The 20,474-nt window shown below is 38.4% G+C and overlaps 1 pseudogene; it reads left to right on the top strand.

Annotated features, from left to right (window-relative positions):
- Positions 1–1,086: 1,086 nt before the first annotated feature.
- The window catches only part of LOC138076325 (protein salvador homolog 1-like), a 60,633-nt pseudogene continuing 41,245 nt past the window's right edge, over positions 1,087–20,474 (top strand).

Here is a 20,474-nt window from a genome sequence, read left to right as displayed (position 1 = left end):
TTGCCTGGAGAAGGCAATGGACAGAGGAGTCTGGCAGCCTGCAGTCTGTGGGGTCGCAAAGAGTCAGACACAACTGAGTGACTAACATGTAAACACAAAGTACTTCTTTAATAGATATGAGATTAAAACTTATCTATGCCCAAGTTCAGTATTTTAGGCCACAAGTTGACAGCATTTCACTATAAATATTGAAGTGAAAATAAAAGTGAAAGTATTAGAGTCACATCTAACTCTGTGATCCCATGGACTGTAACCCACCAGGTTCCTCTGTCCATGGGATTCTCCAGTCAAGAATACTGGAGTGGGTAGCCATTTCCTTTTCCAGGGGATCTTCTTGACCCAGGGATCAAACCCAAATCTCCTGCCTTAGCAGGCAGATTCTTTACCATCTGAGCCACCAGGGAAGGGCAATGCTAACATGCTTCCAGAAGGGGATAATCAGAGAATTGTAGAACTGTTAACACTTGAGCCCAGAGCCACAGCTGGAGAACTCCCCTGGCCCCAGAAACCTGTCCAGCCGTCCTCAACCTTTTTGGCACCAGGGACTGGTTTCCTGGAAGACAATTTTTCCATGGATGAAGGAGGTGGGATAGTGTGGGGATGATTCAAATGCTTTACATTATTGAGAATTTTATTTTTATAATTATTATTACATCAGCTCCACCTCAGATCATCAGGCATTAGATCTCAGAGGTCGGGGTCCCCTCCTTCAACCACACTGTCCAGGTTCTTGGAGGCTGGTGGTCAGCAGGCATCTACACAGAGGGAACATTCAGACACTCTGGGAGGAGCCAGGGTAGCCCTAGAGACAGGTCGGGTGGAGCTGGGACAGAGAGGAGGGAAGCAGAGACGGTGTGGGCTGGAGATGGCAGGCGCAGTGCCCTGGATGCGCTGTTCTTGGCTCCCCCTGAGCTGCATGGCAGCGACTCCGAGGAAGAGCGGGAGCATCTCCCAGCCCCTCTTGTAGCTGCCGAAGTCAAAGCCCGCAGGTTGTCAATGGCTGTACCCGGAAGTGCGGACACGCTGCAGGACTGACATCCTAGTGGGTGTGGGACGCAGGCAGCCTGGCGCCAGGCACTCCCGGCGATGATCCCCAAACCTCACCTTCCAGCTGGCGGCGCTCGCGGCGCTCCAGCTCACAAACTTGCTTGCTCGCCTTACGAGTATGGTTTTTCCCTGGGGTTCCGTGGAGAGCGTTCCCCTTCCTTCCTCGGGCTGGTCCAGGCTTGGCTGGAATCCAGGTACGAGCCCCTGGCCCCCCAGTTCCTCTGAGCCTCCCGCCAGGACTCCGCATTAGGGAGACGGTAGACAAGGCGCGAGCCGGCACTCACGCTAACACATCCATGCAGTAACACACAAAGGGAGGGAAGAATTGTTAGCGACGGTAGTGAAGAGTTTTGGTTTCATAAAGTAGCTATATATATCAGTTTAGACAATGCGTGGATTATTTCACAGTGGTACCTCTGCGATATGAAAATGACCATTCATCTGTAGATCTACTGAACCAAGTAAGTTTAAGATTTACACTCAGCTTTTAGTCACTTTTTATTTTAACCTCTGTATGGTAGGGGGCGCGCTGAGACCGTCTGATGAAAGTTTAAGGCGCATGTTTCATTATTGATTCGTGAAATAATACAGTACACTGGCTTTCAGATGACTAGATCAAAGTCCAGTTATTCCCCAATACAATTCCCCTTTAAACTTCTTGTCAATCAAAATAAGTTATTCCTACTAAAGAAAAGCAACTCTAAGTTCTTTAACTTTAACCAGTGTGTTCGGAGGTATAAAACAGACTGATTCTAAAGTCGAGCCACTTCCGTTGCATGCTATAGCTAACTAAATGAGTAACGCATGTTGAATGTAAATTGATCTCATAATTTACCCTGAATATTGCCACTGACTTAGTAGGAGGAATATGAGTGCCCAGGAATCTATCTATCTTTAAAGACTTTGGTACTAAATTTGCATGACACTGGTACAAAAACAGGTCCTTAAACCCCATCTCATGGGTTACTAGGATAAAAATACTGAAAAACATTTCTTGCTTATAAACGGTACAAATGAACTATAACAATGTATGTTCTCCAGCAGAAGTGTTCCAATTTCCTTTTTTTAAGGTAATGGAGAGTTGCTGTTTTGTTGAGCAAAGAGAAAAATCACTGAAGGATTATATGTATGATATTTGTATTTATAATCACAATTAGCATCTAGTTTTAAAAAACCAAACTATAGTGGAAAATTGTTATTTTTCCAAATATTTTCCAAAAATTGTTATTTTCAAAGTAACTTTAAACTGATGAGAATTTATGAGAATCATATAAAATGGTGATTTATGGTGATACATAAGAGGGGACCAAGTATTTGATGCTTCAAAAACTCTAAACACTAAATGAAATTGATATTTACACATAACACTTTTTTGACCTTCAGTTTCTTAATTTTTCAAACATTGTCATTAGACCAATCTTTCTTCAACTCCACAATTCTCAGGCTCAATTTTGAGTTATGGTTGTTCTGATATTTCACTTACTTATCTGAAGATATTATCCCATTTGAATATTCAATATTTAGTTGCTATTTTTATTAGTACATGTATGATAGTATTTTTGAAAGACAGTGTATACATAGTTAATGCTGCCAATTTAAACAGGCTCAAAGTTAATTGGACATACTATTTTAAAGGTCCAAGAGAAAGTCATTCACTTTCTTCTGCTAGTGTGTAACAAATGTTTAATGTGCATTAAATAGTGATTATTAATGTTAAGATAAGATATAGCAATTTAGGAAAGAGTGAAATGAAGATGAATGAAGAGAAAAACTATGTTCAATTTTAGATAAGATGTTTGTGTAGCCTCCTTGAAGAAGTCTAAGCTGGTTGAATACTTCGTTATAGAGTTTCAGAAAGAGAACTGGATTCATAGTGCAGATTTAAGGTCTTAATTCAGTGAGAGCTGAAACTCCATATGTAAATAAATTTATTTAAGAAGAGCTTAGTAAGAAAAGTCTGATTAACCAAATTCGTTCTTTTGGAGAAACATGCAGACTGAAATTCTATTAGATTCATGGTAGATTAGAAACAGTTTTGTATCACCTGTGATAGATGCTCAAATACATTTTTTTTAATTCTTTTTTTCAATTTTAATTTTTTTAGTTTTTAATTTTACTTGATTTTGCTTTATAATACTGTATTGGTTTTGCCATACATTGACATGAATCAGCCACGGGTGAACTTGGGTTCCCAATCCTGAACCCCCCTCCCACCTCCCACCCCATATCATCTCTCTGGATCATCCCCAGGTACCAGCCCCAAGCCTCCTGTCTCCTGTATCGAACATAGACTGGCGATTTAATGTTCATCACAGCACTGTTTATAATAGCCAGGACATGGAAACAACCTAGATGTCCATCAGCAGATGAATAGATAAGAAAGCTGTGGTATATATACACAATGGAGTATTACTCAGCCATTAAAAAGAATACATTTGAATCAGTTCTCATGAGGTGGATGAAACTGGAGCCTATTATACAGAGCCAGAAGGAAAAACACCAATACAGTATACTAACACATATATGTGGAATTTAGAAAGATGGTAATGATAACTCTGTATGCGAGACAGCAAAAGAGACACAGATGTTTAGAACGGACTTTTGGACTCAAACACATTTTTAAAGGAGAATGTACTTCATCTTGTAGAAAAACATTATCCTCTTAACCCCATTTGAAATTTAAGTTTCTAATCATTTTTAATCTTGTTTTTAAATAAGTAATTGTGTTCTAAAGCCAAGTACAGGTGATAGAATCCACATGGATAAAGACAAATGAAAGCAATAGTTGTGTGTTTCTGGTAAAGCATTTCTTCTGAATATTAAAAAATGCTGCTCTTTTCTTTTAACTGATATTCAGAGCAGGCTAAGTTTTGCTCTTAACAATTATACTGATGGCTGATGGGGTATAAGAGTCCCATAAAAAGAAAATTGTTTTTCAGAAGAAGAAATACAGCAAACACAATGGCCAATTATAGCCTATGATATCTGATAATTGAATTTAAGGTATAGACCAGCTGTGAATTAGTATAGCAGTGTGTTATTTAGCATCTTGAAAACTCAGTTCTTATTCTATAAAGTGATAATAGCAAGAGAAAATTTTATTGGAATGTTGCAAGGATTACATGAAACAACCCAATGAAAACATTTACCCTCATCAGTGATTGATATATAGTAATCATATAGAAAGTGTTACACATCATTAATTACCACCATTCCATCGCTGTTTTATGTACTAATTTTTATAACCATTGTAGATTCTCTTGTTCCTGCACTAGTATTGATGAGGCATCCAATATTTGTTGGTTAAAAAAAAAAGAAATCTCTCCAGGTATATTGCTTAAGTTTTTGGAGAGTATAACATAATTTATAAGCTTGATGACTTGACTAAATGTAAGAAAAGTATTGAATTATTCCAAAAGATATAAATTTGAATTTAAAATTTTCAAAATTTCATTTAAAATTACAGCACAATTTATTTTGAGTGAATGGAAATAGTGACCAGGTGACTAACACCTCACACAATAAGTTATATTGACACCCTACTCCAGATTTTGACATTGTACAGGAGACAGGGATCAAGACCATCCCCATGGAAAAGAAATGCAAAAAAGCAAAATGGCTGTCTGGGGAGGCCTTACAAATAGCGGTGAAAAGAAGAGAGGCGAAAAGCAAAGGAGAAAAGGAAAGATATAAGCATCTGAATGCAGAGTTTCAGAGAATAGCAAGAAGAGATAAGAAAGCCTTCTTCAGTGATCAATGCAAAGAAATAGAGGGAAAGAACAAAATGGGAAAGACTAGAGATCTCATCAAGAAAATTAGAGATACCAAGGGAACATTTCATGCAAAGATAGGCTCGATAAAGTAGAGAAATGGTCTGGACCTAACAGAAGCAGAAGATATTAAGAAGAGGTGGCAAGAATACACAGAAGAACTGTACAAAAAAGATCTTCACGACCCAGATAATCATGATGGTGTGATCACTCATGTAGAGCCAGACATCCTGGAATGTGAAGTCAAGTGGGCCTTGGAAAGCATTGCTATGAACAAAGTAGTGGAGGTGATGGAATTCCAGTGGAGCTGTTTCAAATCCTAAAAGATGATGCTGTGAAAGTGCTGCACTCAATATGCCAGCAAGTTTGGAAAACTCAGCAGTGGCCACAGGACTGGAAAAGGTCAGTTTTCATTCCAATCCCAAAGAAAAGCAATGCCAAAGAATGCTCAAACTACCGCACAATTGCACTCATCTCACATGCTAATAAAGTAATGCTCAAAATTCTCCAAGCCAGGCTTAGCAATATGTGAACCGTGAAGTTCCTGATGTTCAAGCTGGTTTTCGAAAAGGCAGAGGAACCAGAGATCAAATTGCCAACATCCGCTGGATCATGGAAAAAGCAAGACAGTTCCAAAAAAACATCTATTTCTGCTTTATTGACTATGCCAAAGCCTTTGACTGTGTGGATCACAATAAACTGTGGAAAATTCTGAAGGAGATGGGAATACCAGACCACCTGACCTGCCTCTTGAGAAATCTGTATGCAGGTCAGGAAGCAACTGTTAGAACTGGACATGGAACAACAGACTGGTTCCAAATAGGAAAAGGAGTACATCAAGGCTGTATATTGTCACCCTGCTTTATTTAACTTCTATGCAGAGTACATCATGAGAAACGCTGGACTGGAAGAAACACAGGCTGGAATCAAGATTCCTGGGAGAAATATCAGTAACCTCATATATGCAGATGACACCACCCTTATGGCAGAAAGTGAAGAAGAACTACAGAGCCTCTTTTTTTTTTAATTTTTATTTTTACTTTATTACTACAGAGCCTCTTGATGAAAGTGAAAGTGGAGAGTGAAAAAGTTGGCCTAAAGCTCAACATTCAGAAAATGAAGATCATGGCATTGGGTCCCATCACTTCCTGGGAAATAGATGGGGAAACAGTGGAAACAGTGTCAGACTTTTTTTGGGGGGGTGCTCCAAAATCACTGCCGATGGTGACTGCAGCCATGAAATTAAAAGACGCTTGCTCCTTGGAAGGAAAGTTATGACCAACTTAGATAGTATATTCAAAAGCAGAGACATTACTTTGCCGACTAAGGTCCGTCTAGTCAAGGCTATGGTTTTTCCTGCGGTCATGTATGGATGTGAGAGTTGGACTGTGAAGAAGGCTGAGCGCTGAAGAATTGATGAGTTTGAACTGTGGTGTTGGAGAAGACTCTTGAGAGTCCCTTGGACTGCAAGGAGATCCAACCAGTGCATTCTGAAGGAGATCAACCCTGGGATTTCTTTGGAAGGAATGATGCTGAAGCTGAAACTCCAGTGCTTTGGCCACCTCATGCGAAGAGTTGACTCATTGGAAAAGACTCTGATGCTGGGAGGGATTGGGGGCAGGAGGAGAAGGGGACGACCGAGGATGAGATGGCTGGATGGCATCACTGACTCCATGGCCGTGAGTCTGAGTGAACTCTGGGAGTTGGTGATGGACAGGGAGGCCCGGCATGGTGCGATTCATGGGGTTGCAAAGAGTCGGACACGACTGAGCAACTGAACTGAACTGAACTCCAGATTTTGGGTTTACCCGGTGGTTTAGTGGTAAAGAATCTTCCTGCCGTGCAAGAGACGAGGGTTCAATCCCTGGTCAGGAATATACCCTGGAGAAGGAGATGGCAACCCACTGCAGTATTCTTATCTGGGAAATCCCATGGACAGAGGAGCCTGGTGGGCCACAATCCATGGGCTCATAAGAATTGGACATGACTTGGCAACTAACTGCACCATCACCACTCCAGATTTTGGGCTGAAGGTAAAACTGATTCTTCATACTTGTTCACTGGGACTGACACCTAGTAGATGCTCATCAAATGTTGGATGACATCTGTATGACTAAAGTTATAAAAGTCAATATACAATTCAACTTGACAGTTAGCCAACAAGTCAGACATTTTTGATAAAGTACAAATCAGTCACTTATATTACTAATGTGGTTGGATTGACTCTGTTTCCTATAAAAGAGAGGATTTTTTATGTATTTACCATGTATTTGGGTCAACTGAGCGGCCTTGAGATGTATATGTGCATCCCTATTTTTCCGTCTATAGTAAAAGAGAATGTGGTTTCTAGCCTTAGAAAGATAAACATGAGTTTCAGAATGCAACTCCTAGTCTCATTACACTTTCTGGAAGTTCATTTTCTGGATGAGAAATATCTGCAAGATGAAAGTTCTTAAAGCCTTTGGTTGTCATGTGCACAAAACTTCAGTGCATTTTTTTTACATTGAAAAACATGGCCTGGAGCTATCTGAAAGCCTAAAGAAATCTCAAGAGAAAACAATGCTTGCAAAATCCTTTGGTACTTTATCTGCAGGCTAAAAAATATCTACTAAATCAGTTCCAAGTACATCAGATCATACCATTATGCAGCAGATTAGTAATATTAGTCATGGCATTCTGTTTGTAGGCCTATGGCTTTTGGGACCACAGACGGAAGTTGTTACATACTTACTTGTATCATAGATGCTTGCAAATGTATCATTCCTGTTAAATACTTGGCGGCCATAACCTTGTCTTGCCTGTCTACCTTCTGCCATAGTGCCCATGGAGAGAGATTTGCTATCTTTGTAGAAAGAGTGAACTCTGTAGCCTTTGCTGATGTACCAGTAGAATTTTGTCTGAAATGTAGGTAAACATGGATAAAAGATTCTCTCACTTAAAATTATTTTTCCTTAGATCTTACATTTTCAAAATAACATATTTTACTGAGATACTGAGGACTTTGCTAGAGGCTCACTGGGACTGACACCAATGCAGGAAACATGGGTTCGATCCCTGGGTTGGGAAGATCCCCTGAGGTAGGAAATGGCTACCCATTCCAGTATTCTTGCCTGGTGAATTCTATGGACAGAGGAACCTGGCAGGCTACAGTCCATGGGGTCACAGAGACAATAGAAACTGAGATACTGGAGCAATATATAGACTGTGAATGTCCAGTGATTAAGATGTGGCCTTTACCCCAAAGAGGTTTAAGAGAGAACACAGGTGAATTGATAATAATGAAACAGTGCTCCATTTGTCACCATGCTTGACTTCAGTGTTTCCCTGTACTACTTATGACCTTTCTTTGTCTTTTGAGGGTTTTGTTCTTACCTCTGTAACTAAGTCACTCTGTAACTATTGAGTGAATAGTTGATAGCATTTAAGTAATTAAAACAAATTGTATCATCCATGATAAAATGCATAATCTCTTTCTTTTCTATGCAGTTTAAAAAATTTTTTGATTCTGAATTCCTCTTACTGAAATCCCATAAGATACATAATGATCATTAATATTATAGATGTTTTGTAGAAATCTTTGAGTAATTCATAATGAATATAGTTTCATTTCTTGCAATCATGCAATATATTTGTTTCCCTAGAGAAGTTGCTAGAAGGTCTTTTCTTTGTTACTCATGTGGACCAAAATAGTTAAAATTTTAAGTTTTATCTGACTAAATAAGTTCTCAGAATTATGTTACACTGTGTTGATAAGTGAAGCTATTTTACTTACTGATTTTGCCAAACTTAATAAATTTGGATGAAAAATAAATTACACTCTTGCAGAATGAAAATGTATCTTACCTGAGTTGTCTTTGCTGAATTAAAGACAAATATTGAAATTGAACGTTTTTACATTTCTCTTTATTATAAAACATGATGAATATAAAAACAAAGGTGAATACTAAAGGTTTATATTTTCTTTTTCTTCATTTGCATTCTGATTATCCCCTGTCCCTGACTCATTATCTTCACGTAAATAAGGAAATTTGACTCCTGGTTCTTTTTTCTCTTTCATCTTCATAAATTTCTGTACATAAAAAGATTTGGCCTTATTTCTCCATTTTTATTAAAAATGATATTTTACTACTATCATAATAACCAACCCAATTGCCCTGCTGTTAGAAGTGACAGCAGTGTGCATACATGACATGAGAGTGTTCATCCTGAGGATATCATGCAGTCACTTCTTTACTGCCAAGCATCAAACAAGAATATTTCATACACAGATTTTGTCAGAAGTCAGAATGCCCAAGGATTCTAGTTTCAGTTCAGTTTAGTCACTCAGTCGTGTCTGACTCTTTGCGACCCCATGAATCGCAGCACGCCAGGCCTCCCTGTCCATCACCAACCCCCGGAGTTCACACAAACTCATGTGCATTGAGTCAGTGATGCTATCCAGCCATCTCATCCTCTGTCGTCACCTTCTCCTGCCTCCAATCCCTCCCAGCATCAGGGTCTTTTCCAATAAGTCAACTCTTCGCATGAGGTGGCCAAAGTATTGGAGTTTCAGTTTATTATCTATCAAAAAAAACCCAATTTCTACCTTAAGTAAGTACACGTTATGGGGAATATAAGTATTTATGTTGAAGACCCTGACCTCAAAAAGACAAGCAGTTTCATTTTGTGTTTTCCTTTCTCACGGTTTGTGTCATAACAGCAATTTTGAATTTGTAAGGTCTATTGTTTACAAAACACTTTATAGCTAAAAGTATACTTAACTTTTTGATACAATAAAATGTAAAATGTTGAAGCTTATAAATGAACAAAAGATTTCTTTCACCTATGCTTTTTTTGTGCTACTATTTATTTCTAGTTTTCACTGTCAAGGTTTTTTAGCCTCAATGTGATGTGATAGACTACAAACCATAGAGCACCATGGGGCATCTCAGAAAGAGAATGTCAGAAAAGACTTGCAGGGTTTGAGGTCTGGTTAGGTAATTTTGTTTTGAATTCAGTACTATGTTAGTCAAGCTGTTCTCCTTTGATGATCAGACTGTTACTAGTTTGGCCAGTGAGGATTCTTTCAAGCTGAGTTTTCTCTCCTTTTAATATGTTGCCATCTTTCTTTGAACATATTCTTGCTTTTTGGTGAAAAAAAATTCTGGGTTATTTTGTAGTTTTTTTGGTAAAGACCTAGAATCAATTTTTCCAAGGATCCATGTTTATTTTTAAATACATAATGGTGTTTAAAAATCAAGAAGTTAGCATTCTGCCTACTCATTGCTATTGAGCTGCCTCTTTGAAAGTTGCAAGATTTCAGCTCACTCCAGAGTTCCAAGATACTTATATTGGACAGATTCTGCCAGTGCAATCATACTGACTTTGTAATAGCACTGACAGGCCCTCATCTCTTAGCTATTTTAGCAGGTTCAGGAATCAAGAATACACGTTTATATTCTTCCCATTGTACATTGAAGAGTTTTTCTTACATTAATTGTCAGTCTCCTCATTACTGTTTCTATCCTTTTGATCTTTACTACTTGGTCTTCATTCACTTTTTAAAGTAAAAAATACTTTATTGCCTATCATGCCTTCTTTAACAATTCATATTTTTGTTAAGATGTGAATTTATGGCAGTACATTTACTATACATGTGGAATTATCTGGTAGAAAATTTTTTCTCTGTTCACAAAATAAAATTACACATGAAATACCTGAATTTGTGGTGTTCAGAAGGGAAAACTGTGACTTTTAAATGCTGTATTATCTAAAATATATCTAAAATATAATATTCTAGTACATAATCTTGTTTCCTATTAAATTCCTATGACATTAAATCTCTAGATTGTTTCATACAATTTTTGTACATATTATCTGTCTCTTCTGAAACACTGAATGTGAAAACATCTTGTCAACAAAACCAGGAGTTCCATATGGGCAGTAGTAAACGTGCCTTTCAATACAAAACTCCTATTTTGTGTCAAAAGTACTATGTTCAGTAGTAGAAGGCTTTGCAATGTTTATTGATTGAGTCATTGTGATCTGTTTGGCTATAGTTTTGGAATGATATTGTTTATTGATTACTTTTAAGCTTTGTGTTAATACAAGCTGAGAATGATTAGGAGACATGATTTCTCTTCCATTTATTAGCTGTAGTATATTCTCAGGCTTGGTTAGAGTGTAGTGAGGATAATGTTCTTACCTTGTAACTAAGATTGTGAGTCTTCATGTTGCTAGTGAAACTCCATCTCGGAAAGCATTTTGTAAACTTCAAGTTCTAGATAAATACTGAGTTGGTCAGGGAATTACTAATTAGTAAGATCTGGTTGTTTTATATATAAATGGAAAAGAAAACCTTGATAGAATGTCTCCCGCTATTCATGATAAGTCTGGCAGATTGTCCTGTGCCTACTCCACACATATCTTTCTCACACATATCTTACTCCACACACATCCTGTCTGCAGGATGCCTAGAGAAAGTTTTTAATTGGCTTATCATGGACACTGGGAAGAGTGCCCAGTTGTCTGTTTCTCTTTAGGGGGTCAATGATGAATGAACACTGAAATGTTCATTTTTCATGTTATAGATTTAATGAAAAAAAAAGAAGAAAGTAGAACATCAATCAGATCTGAAAGATTTGCTGTTATAGTCAAACATAAGCAATGAAAAGGCAATGTAATTTGCCAGTGTAGTTACTTTGTGCATTACCTTAAGTAATAGTATGATTAAGTAGCTACCTACTTCACAACAGTATTACTTTTCTGTTAGCTTCTAGAGCCTTTATTTAATTTGAGTCCGGTTTTTGAGTTATCAGTTTTCCCCTAAAGTTTTCAAATGATGTCCGTATATTTTTACACACACCCAGTCAACAGTTATGTATTGTGTGTTACCAAGCGCCATGGCTTCTCTTAAGTATGAGAAGTTTAATGTTAACAAATACAGACACAGACCCTCTTGCATTCAGAGCTTCCTAGCTAGCAGAGAGGAGACACTATTTTTATGAGAGGGAAGATACAGGAAAATGGCTAAACTATGTTAACCTGGATTCAAATTCTGACTTTGCTGTCTTCTAGCTGGGCCAACTTACGCCAATGGCTTAACCTGAGTTAACCTTCCTTTCCTAAAGTAAAAGGAGAATAACATTGCATCTTTTTCATGTAGGAATTTTAAAATGATTTAATTAACTGACAAATAAAATGTTTAACTCAATATTGGCACATAAAACATCCTCAATTAATGAATGTAATATGGAAATAGAAGCCAAAGCCTTAGGAGCGCTGGTAGCGATTAAAATAGTAGCAATACTCTGGTTGGGAAAGTCTGTAGCAGCTGTAAGAGGGCTCTTTCAGAAGAGTCTAGGAAGGTTTCTGAGAGAAAGTGATCTCCAGGTAGAGACCTCAACAATGAAAAGAAGTTAAATAACAAGAACAACATTACTTTTAAAGCAAACATCTAAAAGGACAAAGAAATACCTCTGCCCTCTGCTTTTCCCCCTTACCCCACCCCCCCAAATACTTCAGGGAGAAGAAATAAATCCACAGTACAATGCTAGGGCTGCACACACTGACTATTCTTTATAGAAATAAAACAATTAGAAAAAATACTATAGGCTCATAGAGAGTCTGTGGTAAATTTTTCTTCTTGTTAGCTGAGCTTTTGCCTCATGATTAAAAATCATTTCCTTTCTTTCACTATACTTATACTTTATTAATTCCATAGTTCATATGTGTCACATACAGTTTTGAAATCAAATTAACTCTAATTTCTCAGTGGTCCAGGTCTTAAATACACTAGGTATCACATTACATTTAGTCCTTTGAAACCATTAAAAATCACAACCTAGATTCATGTTCTGAATTATCAGAGAAATATATAAAATCCTTCACAAAGAAGTTTCATGTAGACTAGTAGATATTCTATAGGTTCATTATGTATACCACCTGCAAAATTTCACAAGTTCATAAAACTGCTTCTTTTTCCTTCCTTTGTATTTTTAAATTTTCATTATTTTTAAAATTTTGTAAATTTTTTGGGAATATAGCTGATTTACAATGTTGTATTAGTTTCAGGTATACAGGAAAGTGATTCAGTTATGTATAAACATAGTCATACTTTTTCAGATTCTTTACCAATATAGGCTATTGCAGAATATTGAGAAGAGTTCCCTGTGCTATGCAGTAGGTCCTATATCTAGTCCTATAAATAGTTGACCTATTTTATATATAGTCATGTATGTGTATTAATCCCAAGGTCCTGATTTATTTCTTCCTTCCTCTATCTTTTCCCTTCGGTAACCATAAGCTTTTTAAATGTGTGAGCCTATTTCTGTTTTGTAAAAAAAGTTCATCTGTATCATTCTTAACAAAAATAAGATTCCACATATGAGTGCTACCATATGATATTTGTCTTTCTATGTCTGACTTCCTTCACTCAGTACGATAATCTCTAGATCCATCCATGTTGCTGCAAATGGCATTATTTCATTCTTTTTTTATGGCTGAGTAACACTCCATTGTATGTATGTAACACATCTTCTTTAGCCATTCCTCTATCAATGGACGTTTAGGTTGCTTCAGTTGTAAATACTGCTACAATGACCATTGGGGTGCATGTATCATTTTGAAGTATGTTTTTCTCTGGATATATGCCTAGGAGTAGGATTGCTGGATCATATGGTAGCTCTATTTTTAGTTTTTTAAGGATCCTCTTTACTTATCTTCATAGTAGTTGTACTGATTTACATTCCCACCAACAATGTAAAGGGTTTCTCTTTTCTCCACAACCTCTCCATCATTTACTGTTTGCAGACTTTTTAATGATGACCATTCTGACCATTGGGAGATGATACCTATTGTAGTTTTGATTTGCATTTATCTGATTAGTGATATTGAGAATCTTTTCATGTGTTTTTTGGTCATCTGTATGTTTTCTTTGGAGAAATGTCTATTTAGATCTTCTGCCCAATTTTTGATTAGTTTGTTTGTTTGACATAGAGCTGCATGAACTATTTTTATATTTTGGAGATTAAATTCTCGTCAGTAGTTTCATTTGCAAATATTTTCCCAGATTCTAAGGGTTGTCTTTTAGTTTTGTTTATGGTTTCCTTTGCTGTGTAGAGCTTTTAAGTTTAATAAGGTCCTGTTTATTTTTGTATTCACTTCCATTACTCTAGGAGGTGGATCCAAAAAGCTACTGTGATTTATGTCAAGCAGTGTTCTGTATATGTTTTCCTCTAGGAGCGTTATTGTATTCAGTCTTACATATGGGTCTTTGATCCATTTGAGTTTAGTTTTGTGTATGGTATTAGTGTAGTGTTAGCTGCTCAGACATGTCCAACTCTTTGCAGCCCTAAAGACCATAGCCCGCCAGGCTCCTCTGTCCATGGAATTCTCCAGGCAAGAATATTAGAGTGGGTTGCCATTTGCCTCTCCAGGGGATCTTCCCAACCCAGGGATTGAGCCTGGATCTCCAACATTGGAGTCAGATGCTTTACCATCTGAGCAACCAGGGAAGCCCATATGGTGTTAGAGAGTGTTCTAATTTAATTTTTACATATGTAGATGTCTAGTTTTCCCAGAATCACTTGTTGAAAAGACTCTCTTCTCCCTTGTATATTCTTACCTCTTTTGTCATAGCTTAATTGACCATAAGTGCATGGGTTTATTTCTGGGCTTTCTATCCTGTTCAATTCAGTTCAGTCACTCAGTCGACTCAGACTGTATGCAACCCCATGAATCGCAGCACGCCAGGCCTCCCTGTCCATCACCAACTCCCGGAGTTCACTCAGACTCACGGCCATCGAGTCAGTGATGCCATCCAGCCATTTCATCCTCTGTCGTCCCCTTCTCCTCCTGCTCCCAATCCTTCCCAGCATCAGAGTCTTTTCTGATGAGTCAATTCTTTGCATGAGGTGGCCAAAGTACTGGAGCTTCAGCCTTAGCATCATTCCCTCCAAAGAAATCCCAAGGATGTACTCCTTCAGAATGGATAGGTTGGATCTCCTTGCAGTCCAAGGGACTCTCAAGAGTCTACTCCAACACCACAGTTCAAAAGCATTAATTCTTCGGCGCTCAGCCTTTTTCACAGTCCAACTCTCACATCCATATGAGACCAGTGGAAAAACCACAGCCTTGACTAGGTGGACCTTTGTTGGCAAAGTAATGTCTCTGCTTTCAATATGCTAACTAGGTTGGTCATAACTTTTCTTCCAAGGAGTAAGTGTCCTTTAATTTCATGGCTGCAGTCACCATCTGCAGTGATTTTGGAACCCCCCAAAATAAAGTCTGACACTGTTACCACTGTTTCCCCATCTATTTCCCAGGAAGTGATGGGACCAGATGTCATGATCTTTGTTTTCTGAATGTTGAGCTTTAAGCCAACTTTTTCACTCTCCACTTTCACTTTCATCAACAGGCTTTTTAGTGTCTCTTCACTTTCTGCTATAAGGGTGGTGTCATCTGCATATATGAGGTTACTGATATTTCTCCCAGTAATCTTGATTCCAGCTTGTGCTTCTTGCAGCCCAGTGTTTCTCATGATGTACTCTGCATATAAGTTAAATAAGCAGGGTGACAATATACAGCCTTGATGTACTCCTTTTCCTATTTGGAACCAGTCTGTTGTTCCATGTCCAGTTCTAACTGTTGCTTCCTGACCTGCATATAGGTTTCTCAAGAGGCAGGTCAGGTGGTCTGGTATTCCCATCTCTTTCAGAATTTTCCACAGTTGATTGTGATCCACACAGTCAAAGGCTTTGGCATAGTCAATAAAGCAGAAATAGATGTTTTTCTGGAACTCTCTTGCTTTTCCCATGATCCAGCGGATGTTGGCAATTTGATCTCTGGTTCCTCTGCCTTTTCTAAAACCAGCTTGAACATCTGGAAGTTCACGGTTCACATATTGCTGAAGCCTGTTTTGGAGAATTTTGAGCATTACTTTACTAGTGTGTGAGATAAGTGCAATTCTGTGGTAGTTTGAGCATTCTTTGGCATAGCCTTTCTTTGGGATTGGAATGAAAACTGACCTTTCCCAGTCCTGTGGCCACTGCTGAGTTTTCCAAATTTGCTGGCATATTGAGTGTAGCACTTTCACAGCATCATCTTTCAGGATATGAAATAGCTCCACTGGAATTCCATCACCTCCACTAGCTTTGTTCGTAGTGATGCTTCCTAAGGCCCACTTGACTTCACATTCCAGGATGTCTGGCTCTAGGTGAGTGATCACACCATCCTGATTACCTAGGTTGTGAAGATCTTTTTTGTACAGTTTTTCTGTGTATTCTTGCCACCTTTTCTCATTATCTTCTGCTTCTGTTAGGTCCACAACATTTCTGTCCTTTATCGAGCCCATCTTTGCATGAAATATTCCCTTGGTATCTCTAATTTTCTTGAAGAGATCTCTAGTCTTTCCCATTCTGTTGTTTTCCTCTATTTCTTTGCATTGATCACTGAGGAAGTCTTTCTTATCTCTTCTTGCTATTCTTTGGAACTCTGCATTCAGAAGTTTACATCTTTCCTTTTCTCCTTTGCTTTTCAATTCTCTTCTTTTCACAGCTATTTGTAAGGCTGCCTCAGACAGCCATTTTGCTTTTTTGCATTTCTTTTCCATGGGGATGGTCTTGATCCCTGTCTCCTGTACAGTGTCATGAACCTCAGTCCATAGTTCATCAAGCACTCTATCTATCAGATCTAGACCCTTAAATCTATTTCTCACTTCCACTGTATAATCATAAGGGATTTGATTTAGGTCATACCTGAATGGTCTAGTGGTTTTCCCTACTTTCTTCAATTTAAGTCTGAATTTGGCAATAAGGAGTTCATGATCTGAGCCACAGTCAGCTCCCAGTCTTGTTTTTGTTGACTGTATAGAGCTTCTCCATCTTTGGCTGCAAAGAATATAATCAATCTGATTTCGGTGTTGACCATATGGTGATGTCCATGTGTAGAGTCTTCTCTTGTGTTGTTGGAAGAGGGTGTTTGCTATGATCAGTGCGTTCTCTTGGCAAAACTATATTAGTCTTTGTCCTGCTTCATTCCATATTCCAAGGCTAAATTTGCCTGTTACTCCAGGTGTTTCTTGACTTCCTACTTTTGCATTCCAGTCCCTTATAATGAGAAGGACATCTTTTTTGGGTGTTGGTTCTAAAAGGTCTTGTAGGTCTTCATAGAACCGTTCAAATTCAGCTTCTTCAGCGTTACTGGTTGGGGCATAGACTTGGATTACTGTGATATTGAACGGTTTGCCTTGGAAATGAACAGAGATCATTCTGTCATTTTTGAGATTGCATCCAAGTACTGCATTTTGGACTCTTTTGTACACCATGATGGCTACTCCATTTCTTCTAAGGGATTCCCGCCCACAGTAGTAGATATAATGGTCATCTGAGTTAAATTCACCCATTTCAGTCCATCGTAGTTCGCTGATTCCTAGGATGTCGACGTTCACCCTTGCCATCTCTTGTTTGACCACTTCCAATTTGCTTTGATTCATGGACCTGACATTCCAGGTTCCTGTGCAATATTGCTCTTTACAGCATCGGACCTTGCTTTTATCACCAGTCACATCCACAACTGGGTATTGTTTTTGCTTTGGCTCCATCCCTTCATTCTTTCTGGAGTTATTTCTCCACTGATCTCCAGTAGCATATTGGGCACCTACTGACCTGAAGAATTCCTCTTTCAGTATCCTATCATTTTGCCTTTTCATACTGTTCATGGGTTCTCAAGGCAAGAATACTGAAGTGGTTTGCCATTCCCTCCTCCAGTGGACCACATTGTGTCAGACTCTCCACCATGCCCGCCTGTCTTGGGTGGCCCTACAGGGCATGGCTTAGTTTCATTGAGTTAGACAAGGCTGTGGTCCTAGTGTGATTAGATTGACTAATTTTCTGTGATTGTGGTTTCAGTGTGTCTGCCCTCTGACGCCCTCTTGCAACACCTACCGTCTTACTTGGGTTTCTCTTACCTTGGACGCGGGGTATCTCTTCACGGCTGCTCCAGCAAAGCGCAGCTGTTGCTCCGTACCTTGGACAAGGGGTATCTCCTCACTGCTGCCCCTCCCGACCTTGAACTTGGAATAGCTCCTCTAGGCCCTCCGGCGCCCTCGCAGCCACCACTCTTTGGACGTGGGGTCGCTCCTCCCAGCCACCTCCCCTAGCCTTGGGCGGGGGTAGTTCCTCTCGGCTGCTCCTGCACTGTCACAGCCTGGCACTCTTGGCCACTGCCCCTGACCTCAGACACCACGTAGCTCCTCTCAGCTGCCACCCCTGACCTTGGATGCGGGGTAGCTCCTCCCGGCTTCTGCCCCTGACCTCGGACGTGGGATAGCTCCTCTCGGCCTCGCTCTGTGTGCTGTCGCAGCCACCCATGCTCTTGTTCCATGGATCTATCTTTCTGTTTTTGTGGCAGTACCATACTGTTTTGTTTACTGTAGATTTATATTATAGTCTGAAGTCAAGGAGTTTGATTACTCCAGCTCCATTTTTCTCCTCAGGATTTCTTTGGCTATTTGGAGTCTTTGGTGTTTCAATACAAATTTGTAAATTTTTTTGTTCTAGTTCTGTGAAAAATGATGTTGGTAATTTGATAGGGATTGCATTGAATCTGTGATTGCCTTGGGTAGTATAGACATGTTGACAACATTGATTCTTCCAATCCAAGAACATGGTATATCTTTCCATCTGTTTGTGTCATCTTCAATTTTTTTCATCACTGCTTTAGTCTTCAGAGTACAGGTCTTTTGCTTGCTTAGATAGATTTTTCCTAGGTATTTTTTTCTTTTTCATGCGATGGTAAATGGGATTGTTTCATACATAAGAACTGAGTTTTTAAAAGTGACAACTGGATTCACATAACATATGAGTTATAATAAACATGTACGTTATTTTATAACACTTTGATATACAGAGCTTTATGTTATCTTGTGTGTGTGCTAAGTTTCTTCAGTTATATCCAACTCTTTGTGACCCTATAGACCATAGCCTGCCAGGCTTCTCTGTCCATGGGATTCGCCAGGCAAGAATACTGGAATGGATTGCCATACCCTCCTCCAGGGGATCTTCCCAACTCAGGAATTGAGCCTGCATATCTTATGTCTCCTGCATTGGCAGGTGAGTTCTTTACCACTAGCCCCACCTGGGATGCCCTATAGCAAATAATGATAAAGATAATGGTAATAAAAATTGAGCCAACTGGACTAGACATGCCCTGTATAATAACTGCTACATGGAAAGTATTGTCCTCATGTTATGGTGCAGGGTATAAGTGGGGAAAGCTCGGATAAATTAATTGCCAACATCATCCAAATTGTACGTTTATGGGTTTTATATCTAAATCTTTCCAAACCCAAGTTCATTTTGTTCCTCCTCTATCATGCTGTATTCATATCATACAAGAGTAGTCTGTCAGTTTAAAGGAAGGACATTATTCCTGGAGTCAATCTGAGTGCAGCTCTTCAACTTCATAGTCATTATATTAAGTTCATTTTCTTTATTTGAAAATTAAAATAATAGTACCTAGCAATGCAGCTGGTGAGGGCTCTATGAGGATAAATGTTTTTGATTCCCTACTCTGATATCCAGGTGTAGTGGGCCAGGGAAGAAAGGTAGAATGAAATCTTGTAATTGTACCAAAAGGAGAGTCCTAAATGGAGGGCAGTTCAAGGGCTATGTTGATAAATTCAATACTGAGAGCAAAGCAAGGACATCTGAAGATTTAATGAAAAACCAGAATCAATAGCATTTCTCTAAATAGTATCTAAATGCTCAGTTGTTTTCCTTATACTAAAAATGTCCATATATGGTCAAATGTTCAATTTCAAAAGTTTTAAGACAAAACTGATTTTGATTTACTCCCAAGAACAACTGTTTTACGGTGTTAGAATTATGTAATTGAATCTCACTATTTTTAGAGATATCATCAGAATGATGACTATCATTAAAACAATTTAAAAACATTTTGTATTTCCCACGAGGAAAAAGATTTCTCGGAGAATTTCAAAATGTCAACACTGAGAAATCCAATAGATTTTGTAGCTTGTGAATTATTGTTTGATTTATAGTCATTCAATATATCACCTTCCTTATGGCAGAGAGTTCTTCCAGCAGAGAGTAATACATCTTCTGCAAGAACAATACCTTTTGATTAATAAGTTTTCTTTCTGTTCTTGTGTAATGTGAAAAATAGATATCTGTGTGTGACCTTAAGAAATGTTACATAATGAGATGTCTATAATTTCTGTATCTTAAATGTATGGTAGTCAGACTTAGTCACTTAAAAATGTCTGTTTTAATTTGGCTTGAGAAAGTATTTTGTTATAGAGGACTCATTAGTTAAACTCTCATCCATCCACCTAATGAGATCCTGGGCATTGGAGGTCTCTATGTATGATAGAGAGGAAAAAAAGTCAAGAATATGCTGTGAAATGAAGAAGGTACCTTGTAAGTGAGTATATATTTTATCTTTTCTAAAATATGATTAAAAATAATACATATCTGTTTGTGCATATGTAACTAAATGAGACACTTAACGGTACCTTAAAAAAGACTAACAAGTTAGGTTACCTACACAAGGCTGAGTTAAACAGGTAGACAGAAACAAAAGTATAGAGAACACAATTATATAGAGAATCCTCAATGTGCTTGTATATTCATATTTATACAGTGTGAACTTTACAAC

Source organism: Capricornis sumatraensis, chromosome 3 (assembly GCF_032405125.1).
Source record: "Capricornis sumatraensis isolate serow.1 chromosome 3, serow.2, whole genome shotgun sequence".
In the NCBI taxonomy this organism is placed as follows: Eukaryota; Metazoa; Chordata; class Mammalia; order Artiodactyla; family Bovidae; genus Capricornis; species Capricornis sumatraensis.
The sequence above is the reverse complement of the archived record's forward strand: the minus strand, read 5'-3'. Positions and strand labels throughout refer to the sequence as shown.